The sequence below is a fragment of the Manacus candei genome, unplaced genomic scaffold, assembly GCF_025592945.1.
Source record: "Manacus candei isolate 608988 ecotype Guabito, Panama unplaced genomic scaffold, ASM2559294v1 h1tg000034l, whole genome shotgun sequence".
NCBI classification, from domain to species: Eukaryota; Metazoa; Chordata; class Aves; order Passeriformes; family Pipridae; genus Manacus; species Manacus candei.
In genome coordinates this window covers 3225613-3241419 of record NW_026138082.1, presented here as the reverse complement: position 1 = coordinate 3241419, position 15807 = coordinate 3225613, and the positions used below count along the sequence as shown (strand labels likewise).

Below are 15807 nucleotides of genomic sequence, written 5' to 3'. Positions count from 1 at the left end.
AATTTCCTTCTGCTGTCACTACAGACACTTCCAAAATCAGATACCCGTCGAGAACCGTCAGCTGGGTTTCACACGGCTTCGGCTGCGGTTCTCCTCGAGCCGCGGGGGCTCCGCGCCGTTCCCGGGCGCAGGGGTGCCCCGGGACTGCGCCCGGTACCCACCCGCGGAGTAGCAGCCCCGCGGCGCCTTCCTCCGAGAAGGGAGAGCGGGATTCCACGGCAGCGCTGCTGCCAATCGGTAGTTGGCATCTAAAGTTTCATTTACATTTATGAAACCGCCGCTCGGAGCCAAGCGGGCGCGGTGCTGCCGGCCCGGGACCCGCGGGCAGGGATTGCAGCCGAGCACACGGAGGGACACGCTGAAGTCGCGCGTGGCGGTGTGAAATAGCTAGTACTTAGAAAAATCCTGGGAGACAAGCTGTACGAAACAAGGGAGCGCCTTGGCCGGTTCGAGTTTAAGCGTGAAGTCATGCTAGAACAGTAAGGAAACAGTATTTACGGTTTTCTGGGTTTTGTTTTACGTGTTTCACATGCGTAGACTAGAAACTGTATCGAAGATAAACTAATCAACAGTTTAGATTTAGAGTGAATTATACAAAGCAGGCATCTCCCCTGTATGGTAAATATATTTTTTGGTCTGACCTCGGAGTTTGTTGTTTGAAGCATGTCCTTTCTATTGAAGCTCAAGCTATATCTTTGTTTCATTTCCGTAATGCTCAAAAGAAAACTTTCGTAAAATTGCTGTGGGTTTGACTTTTCCTCCTTGTATTTCTGAAAATGCTGCTAAATAACAAATGCTTGCATACCTGCAGTATGTATCATACTACGAGTAAAGTGGAAATACAGACTGACATTTCGCTGACTTCCCTGTGATTCTTCCTCTATATTTGACATCTAACATTAGCTGAGCTATGACCGAAACAGCTCTTCTTGCTTTCTTTTGAAAGTTCTGGTATTTATGTTACCAGATGTTCTTCAATCAAATCTAATAGAAATGAAAGAAGAGTTTGTTGGCTGATCTTTTATGTATCTTTGTTCAGATAATTTGTATGCTGTTATTAATTGTTACGTGTATATGATTGTACTGCTAATAAATTTGGTTGACAGTTACTCTTGCTGGATTTGTATTTATTAATGGCTTCACAACACTTTCCAATAGAAACTTATTCTGTATGGATAATGCCAATGGAATAAATAAATTCTAAACAAGCAATGTAATGAGTAGGACAACGGTGGTTTTCCAGCTAATTGCAGTTTCCAGTTAAAATATTTCAAACAAGGTAACTAGAAATACAGCTATAGATAGTATCCTGTGGCATATTTTTAGCATCTGATGCAAGCGTTACAGTTTAACACTTTAAACTTTATGCAACTTTTGCCTTCCAGTCCTAGAATTAATGTTAAACACTGGCATTTGGTGTGGGAAAGGTACCAGTCTGTTTCCTTGATGTACTGGTGGCATTGCATGATGTTCTGTGCAATCCTTCAGTTTTAAAATTTAAACTGCTTTTTCCTTTTAAGTACAAAAGTTAATACAGAAAGAAGGAAATTCCTAGAATTTCTGTCAAGTGTTCTAGGACGCAGCTATTATTTTTTTCTCTGTTATCTTTTTCCTTCTTGAAAGTAGGGAGTTTATGAACTCAGGGTAAAACAGGTCTGCCTTTTTATAAGGAGAGTTTATTCAGCATACTTCTATATTGCAGCTGCTGATCATATTTCATAGAGCTGTTAAAGCACTTAAAACCTAAAATTAGGTACTGTCCGGTAGTAAATATTTCAAATCACTCCTTGAAGAAATAGAGAAGTGGGCTTAAATAAAAAGAGACGTTTTGAAATACATCATTGAAGAAAGGTAATCTTGCTTTGCTTTTACTCAAAATAATGCATTGCCAATCTAAATCACTGCTTTCAACATAGTGTTCTTTTGTCCGTAGTTTTTGTTAATCTCCTGCATTTTTATTGTGATTTTATGTTTGCTTTATTTGATATCATAACCAGGTACTTTGTTCAAGCTATGTTTACGACGGCAACATTTGTATTAACAGGTGTTGAATTAACTTCTAACATGCCTGTATTTCCAGTGAGTGTTCTTGTGATACTAAGAACTGAAATGTAAGTTCCCTTGCTTCCTGGCGTGCATGCTTCTGGATGGCTTTTAATTGCACTTGTATTTTCCAGATTTAAGATGAGTTAATTTACAGATTAGTATTTTTAATTTGAGGGGTGGGTGTGGGTTTATTGTATGGTAGTTTGCTATTTGTTTTTTAGTTGAACGTAGGAATAGGTTTATTTGCTCCCTATCATTCATTTTTTGTACTGTGAGGTTTTGCAGGAGGAATGCAAACACAAGGGCATCAGACTAACAGACATCTGTCAAGTTGATCAAGTATTTTTAAAGCTTTTTGGAAGTTCAGTGCTAAACTGAGTCTGGTAGCAGAAACACTCAGATGTCTTTGCTTTTTCTTTGTACTTGACAATCCAGTAGTATTTCTGCTGTCTAATGTATCTGCAGTCTATCTGATATTTTTTGTAAAAAAAATGGTATTTATGGTATGCAAGTGGAAGAAGAGTTTTGATATTCGGTCATTGATCGAAAGGTTTATAAGTAAACTTAATATGTGGGATTTTTCTTTTTTGGATTTAGATATTGCGCAAATGTGTGTTCAACTTAACCTTTTTCTGTCATTGGAAAGCGCTAATTGATCTTGCTGACCCTGACATAATAGTATAGTTTGATATTCGAAACCTTTCAGCTTTAGCATGGCCCTTTAATCACCCCTGAGATTTCAGGGCATGGTTCTACTGCTGCTCTTTTAAAAATTAAATAAAAATGGTTATTAAAAATAAATTATCTTTATGGTCTTTTAAAGTCAGTAGATGTTTTACCTATCAAAGCCCTAGGGTTTGTAATATACATTAAAAAAATTCTGCTTTACTTTTATGTGATAGGTGACATTTTAGATGCTACTGTATAAACATCAGATTTTTTTAATGAAATAATTTTCTTTGGCCAAGTCCACACTTCTGTGTTATTAAATCTGTCATTAAATTAGAATTGGTTAAAGGAACTTGGATGCACTTTGCAGTGCAAAAGCTCAGATAACGAGAGTGCTTATATATCAAGTAAATAATAAAATTTATTTTAACAGGCAATAAACCTCACATTTTTAGTCCACATTTTAGTTTGTAATGCTGCTAGAAAGATTGCTTTTGAGATGCCTGTAATACAGTACCTTGGCAAAAACTATGTTAAAGAAGTTTCTTCTTTTTGTCTCTAAACCTGAGAAATGTAATGAATACCTGGCTCCCTTTTTGCTGTAATGTTAAACAGTGAAAATTACTTGGATGATCATATATCCTATGTCGAAATGATTGACTGGGCCGTCTCAGTCACAGGATTGTATGTAGACTAGTTATCAGACTTTTGAGCAAAATGTCAAATGCAAATGGTTGTCTGAAGAATATTAAAGTTTAAGCATATTAGTTTCAATTTGTTTAAAATTTCTCCATGTCTGAAATTTCCCCACTTCTCCAAGGGAAGATTATAATGACCAGTGATTATCTTCAGAGCTGTGGAGGTCCATACACTAGTGAGACTTATTTGGTCTTAAGCTATCAGGCTTAGGTACAAGACACTAAACTTTGAGTTAGACTGCAATTACCATAGATTCAAAAAAGAGGAGTTTGAAGGTTTTCTGTGCCTAAATTCCTTTGGAGATCTGTGTCCTTTTCCTAGAATTAATTAAATAAATAAATACTATTTCAGTGATTTTTCATTGAGCGGCCCTCTGTAGAAGTAGTGTAGCGAGTAATATTGTGGGGCTGTGGAGGGCAGTTCAGCTGGATGTAATTTATGTGCTGTCTCAGAAGAACTCAGTCTCTCTGGGCTGACTGAATACTGTGTCTTTACGGTTGTCTCATATTGTGGCAGGTCTATACAATTTGACTAATTTGGAGCAGCAAATTGGAAAAAAGACCTCCCAAGACAACCTACAAAATATTCACATAGAGAAGACTGATTTTGTATAGGTGATAACTTTTTAGTTATGCGTTTAAGTTAATAGACACTATATTTTTTGGCAACATTAGTTACTTTTGTGATGTGACTCAGTATAAGCTGACATTCTCAGCAGTGTAAAAAATTACTGCTACCTTTCTTTTTTTAATTGGGTAGATGCAGCAAGTAACTAGTCTACTCTTGAAACATATATCATTAAACCACAAAAATCTACATTAAACCGTGAAGGGTCTGATTTAGACCACAAAAGTAAAAAATAATAGAGAATTTGCAATTTTTCAAATAATTCTCCTCTATGACTATGTGTATATAACTACTGAAATCAATGCTGATGCTTGAGGTAATTGGAAACTTAACTTGATGTTTTGTGCCAGATCCTTAGCTGTTGCAAATTGGAGTAGGAATGCTGAAATTACTGGAGTGGTCTCACATGCCAGATGAGTATCTAGTCCTCTATTCTTAGTGCAGTCTGATTTTTTTATGGGGAATTGCAATATACATTATATGTGAGAGATCACATGCACAGGGAAGTGATCCTGCAATGCTTAGGGAAAAAAAACAAAGGAGCAATAAGTATAAATGTCCAAAATATATTTTTATTTTCTTCCATTTTAGCATATTTTCATACTCCTGCATTAGAATATTTTTTTTTGGTAGCATTTTATAAATGACCGGAGAGATGCCTTTTACAGTAATTGTATTCCTGAAAATTATGCAGTTAGAAATATTGTTAATTGTATTCTTTTAATTCTCTTCAGGCAACTTTGTTGCCCATGGAAGTAAATACTCCAGTTGTGCTTATTCAGAGGCATTTGGTGAAGGCCGAGCATATTCAATGAAAGGCATGAAGTCCATTTACCAAATTAAATCCCACCTAGATGTTCCTTTTTATTTACTGTAGTATGTTTCCAGAACATCACAGAAAATGAAGTTCACCTTACTCCCAAGAGAGAGCAGCTAAACCAACCTCTGTACACTTCAGTTTAAGCATCCTGACATCATGCTATATGTGAGGTTTTTCTTCCAGCTCTTCTGAGTGTCCCAGCATAGATATGATTACACAAAACCAGGCACCCCCCAGGGAGATTATGCACATTTCCTCTGCCAAGTTCTAGCAGCACAACTCAAGACTCAACCTAACATTTCTGTTCTGGTCTTAACACAGAGGACTGGGGAGCTGGGAACCAATAGGGCTGAATAGTATAGAGGTTTCAGAAATGCAATAATTATATTCTGGGAAAGGGTCTTGAAAATAAAACTTCCTGTTACCCCAAGGCAAGATTTGGGACTGTGGTGGGTTTTCCAAATGGAAAGATTAAAGTACTTTTCCACTCAGCCACCTATTTTTATGTTTATTGTAATCTGTCATGGCAGAAAGAGCTGGTGTAATGTTCATATTAATTTTATTCAGTTGATTGCCTGTTCAGGGAAGCAATTTTTGCGTTCAAAGCACCAAGTCCTGAGCTCACTGTTCAGCAGTATGTCTGGGAGTCATCTGCAATAGGAGGTCTTTAAGCTAAAATGGCCAGATGATGTGTTTCATAGTAATTTCTGATAGCTAGTTAGCTATGATTCAGCTTGTTTTCCAATTTTCTGTTTAAAGGATAGTCTAATTTCTCCAAGGGCTAGGTAAGTAGTCAAATTTGTGTCATAAAACAAATGAAGTGGAAGGGTTTGTTCCCTGGTAGTTGTGAAATTGTCCAGCTTTTTGAGGTCTTGCTTAGATCTGCAATGAATGAAGTCCGGGATTAGAATAGCAGCTTCAGAGATGCTGTCACATCAGGACAAAGTCTGCAACAGTTTGATTGTAAGGTCGGTAGGAAGAGGTCCAACATTTTGCTCTGTTTTTACCTCATTTCCAGGAGTATTGGTTCACATAAGCGTCAATAGTAGTAATCTTATGTGTGACTAACCATATCTCAAGTTCTACTTCCATCTGGTTTGTGTGGCAGAGGACAGAAGAGTGTGAATCTGTGGTTTCACATTTGGTGGCAGTGCTTCTAAAGCAGCCCCTTAACCCGCCTCTGCTGGCCACTCGTTCAAGTTGGATCTGTTCCTTGCTGTGGTTCACAAACAGCTGTGCTGGCAACGAGGCAAAGGTCGGAATGAGTGGCAGCACCCATGCTGCTGAGCCTGGCAGCGGTGCTGCAGAAATAGCTGCACAGTCTCTGTTACCTAATCTGCCACCTCTGTTAACTGAAGTACAGGGTCAAGTCTGCAGGATAGGTGGAATTTTTCAGAACAAAAACATTGTCTACAAAAATGATCCCTTGATCTTCAGTCAAAAGGTTCTATTGATGTTGGGATTTTTAACTAAAATTGAAGTAACTGCAAATAATTTGCAGATATAGGTGCAGGTTAAAACAACAGGGAAAGTATTGGAGGCTTTGGATGGGACAGCTATGATTTTCTCAGAGGAAGGCAGGAGTTCAGACACGATACCAGATGACAGAACTTTTCCGGATCTTTGCACTGCTGTCCAAAAGCTGGGCTTGCAGGGGACAGGCAGAGCATATCCTCACTAGAGGTAGAATGTCACTACCAAGGGCTGCAGCGCTCGTGACAGGCTGTATTCTTTTACCACTATTCCTGGGGAAAGAAGTGTAATAATTTCTCAGAAGTGGCCATTACTTAGCTGTCACTGTAGACAAGTGCTTAATTTATGGCATCTGTATTTTTTATTAGCCTCTACTGTCACAAAGTATTAACTTACATGCTATCACGTTCCAAATGCCTTTTTTTATGTTGTTCCCATATAACACTGAAATATGCATACTATACTGCATCACGGGTTTATGAACACTGAAGCATGCCAAACCAGGGATATTATTTTTGATGTGAGTACAAGTTTGATTTCCAAAGATAAGTGTAGTGATGTAATAAAGTTCTGTAAGGGTTTTGAGTTGACATGATTTTTTGATTAATAAACTTGAAGGATACAAAATCAACTTGGCATAAGTGAAATGGATTAAACAGCAAATTAAAGTATAGATTTCACAAATACTTTTTAACAAGTCTTTAAAGAGAATGCTATCACAAAGAGTTTTTTTCAGGGGCTAGTCATCAAATCAAAACCTAGTTGTTATTTTACCTGTGACAGAAAGATTAGTAAGTGCTACAAGAAGTAATACCCTTGATTAGAACAATTGCTGACCTAATAAAAGAGATTTTTCTTCTTACAAACTTCCTTGTACTTCTGTTGCTAGACTGCAATGCCTACAGTACTGCTACTACAAAGACTGAGGGATTGGTAAATAATGAAGAGAGCAGATTGCTAAGAGTACTCTGGCTCATTGAACAAACTGAGAGCAAGCAAACAGTATGTGCTTCACTACAAGCCAGCAGTTTATTTAAAAAACCCCAACAACTGGAGGCCATAGCAAATGATCATGATGGTATCGTAGGCAAAAAAGGAGTAGTAATTTAAACAAAGTACTCTGCAGAGTAAGAGAGGTTACTTTACCTATGTAGATGGTGTGGGTGCAGCTACTACTGCAAAGCTGTACCCTTCCTTAGCCTTAGAAAGGAAGCTTGAAAAATTGGAGAAGTTCCAGATATAAGACCAGAGGAGTAATTAAACAATTGGAAAATGTGTCTTCCAGGGGATGAACAAATTTTAGTTTACCAAAGGAGAATGTTGCATAGTTTGATCACAGCTAGTAAATATGTAAATGGGGGAAGGAAAATATGGTAAAGAATCTATTGTCAAAGCAATTGTTATAATTAAAATCTGAGAATACCTGTTTTTCACAATTACTTTGTGTGGCACATTTGCTTCTGGCTCATAGTAAAAGAGACTCTCCTGTAGGATGGTGAGCTGTTCGATGGATTTCATGACATTTCCATCTCCTGTGGGGACTGCTGATGAGCCAGGAACTGCAATGAGTGCAGACAGCTCATGTGAGGATCAACAGCATAAACATGTAGACTATACAGCACATCTGGTATGGGGCTTAGCATTTTCTTTGTGCCGGACAAAGGCGATACATAGAAAATTTTCTACTTTTCATTCATTGTGTTCTGATGGTTTCAGTTTAACTTGATGGCTGTGGTGCAGCATTTTTAGGCTTGATGAGTAATAATTGTCATTCTGTTCTGTCAGAAACCACCTGAGCTGCATGCTGGCACCAGCAGGAGTTCCGTATTCTGGGACAATTCTGCATTAACACTTTTTGTTTTCCATTGTTCATGGAATGATAAAGGAACACTGTCTCGAATGCAACATTTAGGGGCTATTGTCAACTTTAGTTAAGAAAAACATTGCATTTCTTCTACCAAACAATAACCAAAGTACCCATGTTTCTTTTTGGTGACTTTACTTTTCTATTTTTTTCTGACATTTCAAAATGTTCCATTAAAGAACTGTAAGAGAAACACTTGCAGTAACAGGAATGGCAGCTGCTGGGCAATGACGCTGACAACTAAAAAGGATGGGCAGACTGCACACTTCCTCCTTCATCAGGATGTTTCTAGGAATCCTAGCGAGTATTTGAACTTCTTCAGTAGCTATCACTGCATACTCATGCTGTTGAATACATTTTTCAAGCTATGGCATGACTTTTTAAAACAAATAGGATGTGTAGATAGGCTGTCATGGCTTTCGTGATATCATGTGCTTGGATTCTTTGAGTTATTTTTTACAGCCTTGTAAAGCTGCAGTTTGCTTTTACATAGAGGATCTGCTTTTGGGGGAGGGAAAATATTTTCAAGTCTGCAGTGTCTCTTTAAATATTCTGGCTAACCAAGTATAGCCTTTTTCTTTCTGTTTTCAATGGCTTCTTTATAAAGGACTGAAGTATTTTATTTGGTTTGTTTACAGCTATTTTCTACAACAAAAGGGAAGGAAATTGTCTCAAAAATTAACCAAAATATACTTCATAGTAAAAACCCAAATCTTTTCCCCTAAAAAATCTAGTTGTTCAAAGCATTGAAACGACCAGCTAGTAGCATCTTTACATTACTTGTTTGTTGGTGTTTTTTCCCCTGGGAAGCATTCTTCATTTTGGTAAGGATTATATAGGCTATGTGGGTTTGAAAACACTGTGTTTAATTTTTTTGCAAATCAATTTCTCCTTATTTTCAGGGGAACACAGTGGGATTCTAGATTAGATTTGTGTACAAATCCAGGCCAGAAACGGTCTTAGCATTTGTTTTATTTATTTGTATCTGGAATAATCGGTAATTGATTAATCCAGAATGAGACAGAAGAGGTCTATGTGCCTTATCTAAACATGAATGCAGAAGTCTCTCACAGTTGGGAAGCCCCCAAGCATCAGTGGATTTCCAGCTCTGGTTTCAATCTCAACAATTTCATGGTATATTGTGCAATGTTAGGATAAGGGAGATATTGCCGAGTTTATAATTCTATATTCTGAAATTCTGAAAGTAATCCTTCTTATTTGTTGCACAGGTGTGGGATGGAAGTCGTAGGAAGAGTAGAGCAGTCACTTTTACTCATATTTGGGTACCTGTAAAGTTGTTACCCAGTTTCACAAGAGATGAATGCTGCACCAAAGTGTTATTTTACCTAAACTCTGTGAGATACAGTGCTTGCAGTTGTTTGCCAGGAAGTCTTTCTATTTTGCTCTTTTCCCACTTGTTTTGTTGTATGATGATAGTAGGACAGCAGGCAGATCTCTTGTCATAGACTTTTTCTGTTTCTTACCTGATTTACGTACCTAAGTGTTGCAGGGACCTCATGGTCTGCGTTGCTCTGCTTTTTTGTCTTGATGCCTGCTTTTGACTGGCACCAAATGGTTTTGTGTTGGTGTGACCTGTTTCTAAGTTAGAAGTGTCTGATGCAGAGAGGGAATAACACCTTAATTTTTCTTGGATAAAATCTCCACAGATACCACACAAGCAATGCTGTTCTCCAGGAAAATCAGTTCAAGGAAGCAAACTGCACTAAACTGACAATTATACAAACATTCGCTAAAGACCATACAGAATTTGCAAGACTGTGTGTAACAAAGCGACTTGCATGAAAGCCAACTATTTAATGTAAATTTTGAGCAGTTTTCAGTGTATTATAGTTTGGTGGGATGAATCATGTCCATTTTGATTACTGTATTTAATGTCTGACATGAATTCACATGCTCAGAAAAGAAAATAGAAATAATAAAATTATGTCCTGGTTATAGATGTGTAATTTTTCAGGGGAGGGAGAAGGTAAAAGGAATCTATATGAGCCCAGAACTGTATATGTGTGATGGGTGTTGTCTCTGACTAGGTCATACTGTCAGGATGGCTTTGTTTGACTTCTTAACTGTTCATGGTATTTAAAATGTGTTAGTCATTTGCTCTCCCTTCAAGTTAGCTATATATAATAATATCTCTTACTGCTTTTCCACTAAAGAATTGTTTTTATTAGTGTTGACACCCCTTTCAAGAAAACATAGCACTTGTATAAGATAAAACACCAAAGCAAACAAAGCTAAAAATTATTTAACATAAATACATATAAATTAGTTCTAAAATTAGATATATATCAAGCAATTGCTTTTCTGAGATTATGATGAGAGACAAGTTTTCATTCTGCCTTACAGCATAAGAAAGCTGACATCTTTTTCTGCCAAAGCATGGACAGTGATCTCCAGCTTTTAGAAAGCCCTAAGATTATAATTTTGCTTATTTTCACAGAATCACAGAATTACTGGGATTGGAAGGGGCCTCTGGACATCCAGTCCAATGCCCTGCCAAGACAGGGTCACCTAGAGCAGGTTACATAGGAACACATCAGGTGGTTTTGAATGTCTCCAGAGAGGCAGACTCCATGACCTCCCTGGCAGCCTGTTCCAGTGTTCTGCCACCCTCAAGGTAAAGAATTTCTTCCTCATGTCGAAGTATAACCCCTTGTGTTTTAGTTTATGGCCATTGCTCCTTGTCCTGTCACTAGGCACCACCAAGAAGAGTCTGGCACCATCCTTTTGACACCTCCCTTTGAGATATTTATATGCGTTGATGAGGCCCCTTCTCAGTCTTCCCCAGAGTAAACAGTCCTAGTTCCCTTAGTCTCTCCTAATAAGAGAGATGCTCTAGACCCCTAATCACCTTTGTGGCCCTCCTCTGGACCTTCTCCAGTAGTTCCTTGTCTTTCTTGTGCTGAGGAGCCCAGAACTGGACACACTATTCCAGATGGGGCCTCACTAGGGCCAAGTAGAGAGGGAGGATCACCTGCCTCGATCTGCTGGCCACACTCTTCCTAATGCACCTGAGGATACTATTGGCCCTCCTGGCCACAAGGGCACACTGCTGGCTCATGGTCAACTTGTAATCCACCAATACTCCCAGGTCCTCAGCAGAACTGTTCTCTAGTAGATCAGCTGTACTGGTACTTGGGGTTATTCCTCCCCAGGTGCAGGACCCTACACTTGCCTTTATTGAACCTCATTAGGTTTCTCTGCCCAATTTCCCATCCTATCAAGTTCCCACTGAATGGCAGCACAGCCTTCAGGTGTATCAGCCACTCCTTCCAATTTCGTGTCATCAGCAAACTTGCTGAGTGTGCATTCTATCCCTTCATCCGGGTCATTGACAAACAAGTTGAATAAGACTGGATTCAGTATTGAACCCTGGGGAACACTGCTGACTACAGGCCTCCGACAGGATTCTGCTCTGCTCATCACAACCCTCTGAGCTCTGCCATTCAGCCAGTTCTTGATCCACCTCTTGTCCTTTCATCTGAGTTCAACTATGAAAGTGTTATGGGAGACAGTGTCGAAAGCCTTGCTGAACTCAGGGTAGATAACAGTAGACAAGATCCACTGCTCTCCCCTCGTTGACCCATCCTGCCATGTCATCACAGAAGTGTATCAGATTAGTCAAGCATGATTTCCCCTTGGTGAACCCCTGCTGATCACTTGTTGATGACTTCCAGAATGACCTGTTCCATCACCTTTCCAGGGATGGAGGTAAGGGTAACTGGCTGGTAGTTTCTCAGGTCTTCCTTCTTGCCCTTTTTTGAAGGTGGGAGTAACATTGACCTTCTGCTAGTCATCAGGCACCTCTCCTCTTCTCCATGATTTTTCAAAGATGATGGAGAGCGGCAGAGCAACATCATCTACCAGCTCCTTCACCACTCATGGGTGCATCCTGTCAGGGCCCATAGATTTATGGGTGTTAAGTCTGCCTAGCCAATCTCTAACCCAACCCTCTACTACCAGGGGGAAGCCTTCGTTTCTCCAACCTTTTTCTCTTACCTCAGAGGTCTGGGATTCCTGAGGGCTGACCTCAGCAGCGAAGACTGAGGCAAAGAAGGCATTCAGTAATTCTACCTTCTCGGTGTCTTCCATTACCAGGATACCTCTGGATCCCTTTCCCCCCATGGTGTGGGGCGGCCTAGTTCTAGTTCCATTTCCATCTGAGGAACCATTTCTGATGGCTTGAGGTGGATAGGGAAAGGGAACTCCAGCACCAGGGGTTTCTTCAGGTCCTGAACCTAGAGGGGAGAGGTGCTCTCCCCTCCTTCCACCCATGTGGTCTCATGGCAGGCACAGAGACACCACACTGGGCGTGGAGAGGAGGCAAGAGAGAGTTTATTGTTGGGGGGGTTACATTTATAGGGTTAGGAGGACTCACAGAGTAACCAATTAGAAGTCTCAAGGGGCTTACAGGAACACCCAATCACAGGAAGGGGTTAACAAGGTCCAATGAGGACACCTTAGGACATCTTCCCAGGACATTCCTGCATGGGATAACACTTGTGTGGGGGATCTTGGGAAGAAGAAAGTGTGAGTTAGCAAAGAGACTACAAAAAGTCATTTTGAAGCGTGTTTAAACCAGAGTTTTCCCATATAATGCAGGTTTACTGCTACAGATACCCATCTGGTTTAGCAGCAGCCTCGTATTTTCCCTAATCTTCCTTTTGCTGCTGATGTACTTGTAGAAGCCCTTCTTGTAGTCCTTGATGTCCTTTGCTAGACTTAATTCCAAGTGAGTCTTGGCCTTCCTCGTTGCATCTCTGCATACTCTGACAATGTTCCTGCAGTCCTTCCATGTAGCCTGTCCCTTTTTCCACATCCCTTAAATTCTTCCTTGAGTTTGAGATTTTCTAGGACCTCCCTGCTTATCCATACTTATTTCCTGCATGCTTTGCCTCATTTCTTCATCATGGGGCATACACTGGTCTTGAGATTGGAGAAAGTGGTGCTAATGACCAGCTCTCTTGGACTGCCTTCTCTTCTAGAACCCTGTCCCATGGCATTCCTCTAAGCAGGTCCCTAAAGAGGCCCAAGTTAGCTCTCTGGATGTTTAGGATTCTAGTCCTGCTTACTGTTTTGCTTCCCCTGGGCAGGATCCTGAATTCCACCATCTCATGATCGCTACAGCCAAGGCTGCCCTCAACCTTTACATCTTTCCTTGTTGGATCCTCCATCACTTGCATCAAAAAGTTATCTTCAATAATCTGCAGGAACTTCCTGGACTGTGTATGCCAGGCCTGCAGCAAATACCAGGGTGGTTGAAGTCCCCCAGAATAACCAGGGCCTATGACTGTGAGTATTTTCAGTTGCCCATAGAAAGCCTCATCAACTTTCTCCTCCTGATCAGGTGGCCTATTGTAAACACTCATTGTAAAAGTGTTAAATTAGCACATTTTTCTTATCAATTTGCCTGCTAATATTTTTACTTGAGTTTTGAAGAAAGCTAGATTATAAAGCACATCAATCTCCTTTCTCATCTGGGACATGGTTCTTTCTTTTTCAAATGTGATAGTATTAGGGACTGATAAAGTGGTATGTTTTTGCTGTCCAAAATACAGTTTTGTACTGTAGATGCAGGCTAAGTTGAAATTCTAATAAATCAGCATTTGGTTTCCTTTTCTTTTAATTTAGGTTGTATTTTATTTTTTTTTTCACAAGATGATGTGATATGCATGCAGACAACTAGAAGGATGTTTTCCTACGTAAGAAATTACTGAATGTTAGGCAGTGCCTGTTTTTTACTACACGTACCCTCTCTCCTGTTTCTTCAAAGAAATGAGTTTCCTGGAAAACAACTAGCACAAAATAATCTAATTTAGTGAGATTGTAATGTATATGCACTATTATATTGCACTGATTCTAAAGCAATTAATTTTCTCGTTATCTCCCTTCTATAACCTTTCACAATGCTTCAAATGCGCTTCACACTACTTGAATGATCTGTAGAAATGGTGCAAACCCAGAGAGACTTGCCTGAGGCTGTGGGAGTTCAAACCCTGGAGCCTGTCCTCGCTAGCTGGCACCTTACTGCTGCATGTCCTGCATACATTCAGTTGCAGCTATAACCACTAACTACTAGTACTATTACAGATTTCTGAAGTAGAGCACTAGAAAACGAGAAATTGCTCTATTTGTGACCACTTCTCACTTAACATTTTGACTCTCAACCTGTGGCTGTGACAGAAGTGAGTTCTTCTTCATGGCTGAGTGAATTGTTTTAACCACAGGAGCATCCTTTCTTTTTATCCACTAGGCTTCTTGCCAACACGTTTCAAAATGTATAAAACAATGTAGTAAATTTGAGTAAGATCCCACAACTTCTGAACCATACTGCCAGAACATTACATGATATTACCTCAGTAGAACTAGGGAGCATCACATGATATAACCTCAGTAAAAATATGTGTTCTTCAGATAAATCAGAATAAAAAGAACTTGACAATGTGCGCAAGGGGATGGATTATCATGTGCAAAAAATTGTTGTGGTAGAAACTGAGGGCCATCCTCCCTTGCCCAGAATTTCGTTTGAGAAGACCGATTCCTACTGGACAAAGAAAGGACTTTCTTCCCAAGTTTTTAGGTTGAAGTAAAATGGGGAAAACTTTTTGGCTGATGGTCAAACTCCAGATGATGGATTCTTCTTGGAGTTCCATCTCTCCATCTGGCTGGCTGGAGGGCCTGAAGCAGGCTCTGAAATACTTTTGAGAAGTGTCAAGTGCTTTAAGGCTGTTTTTTATGTGTGAGTCCCCAAGCTTCACATTCTGTCTTGAGCTTGTGGAAGTTGTGGTACTGGATCACATTAGACATCCCATAGAAAGTGACATCACATCAGTCACCTGTTTATTTGTTGGAATCCTAATTTTCTGAAGAAATCATTGCAAAGGGAGATCAGGTCCTTGCTGTATTACACTTTCAGTCATTTATAAAGCAGAAGGCAGCAGATCCTCAAGTAGCTTTTTATTTTCTTTAACTTATGGGTGTATCTCTGAGAGGAAACACATGTTTCTCCTCATGGTCAAGTCCTGGAAGTTGCAGTTTAAATTTGATGAAGTGTTTTATTCCCCCAGATAAAAATAAATAAATAAAAAATTAGATTTAATGCATTTGTTGTTGAGGAAACTCAAGAATCCTCCTAATTAAGACATTTCTTAGAAAGGTAAAATTTTTATCTGGGAGCATAAAACACTTCATCAGTTTTAAAGCCACATCTGCAAGGACTGTATCAAGAAGAGAAACAGGCATTTTTCTTTATTCTGGCTTGTCTGTGTATTTAAGACTTTTAACAACAATTTTAAAAATATTTAAAGCCAGTTAGAAACACTTGCAATATAATAGGGATAAGAGTGCCCTTCCTCCCTCTGTTTTTAATCTGGTTCTCTTGATGGAATAAACTACAAGGTTGAATTGGTAACTGGATTATTGCCTCATAAAACAGCACGAGGCTACTATTATCCTTTAATTTTATATCTTTATTAGGGAGTAATGTTGGTCTTATTTAAATCACTGACTTCTCTAATGGTTTTTCTCTTTTACAAATTTATGAAACTAAACCCTAAAGGATTTGGTCTAAGTGCAGTTGGCATAACTGCCA

General features: G+C 39.3%; 1 protein-coding gene across 10 annotated transcripts in view; it reads left to right on the top strand.

The window, feature by feature from the left end:
• The window catches only part of EYA4 (EYA transcriptional coactivator and phosphatase 4), a 148669-nt gene continuing 132862 nt past the window's right edge, over positions 1–15807 (top strand). The window contains exon 1 of one of the 10 annotated variants that reach the window (XM_051792579.1): positions 1–479. The gene's annotated coding sequence lies outside the window, so the exon portion shown is untranslated. The remainder of the gene's footprint in view (positions 480–15807) is intronic. The other 9 variants (XM_051792571.1, XM_051792572.1, XM_051792573.1 and 6 more) reach the window with 9 other exon arrangements.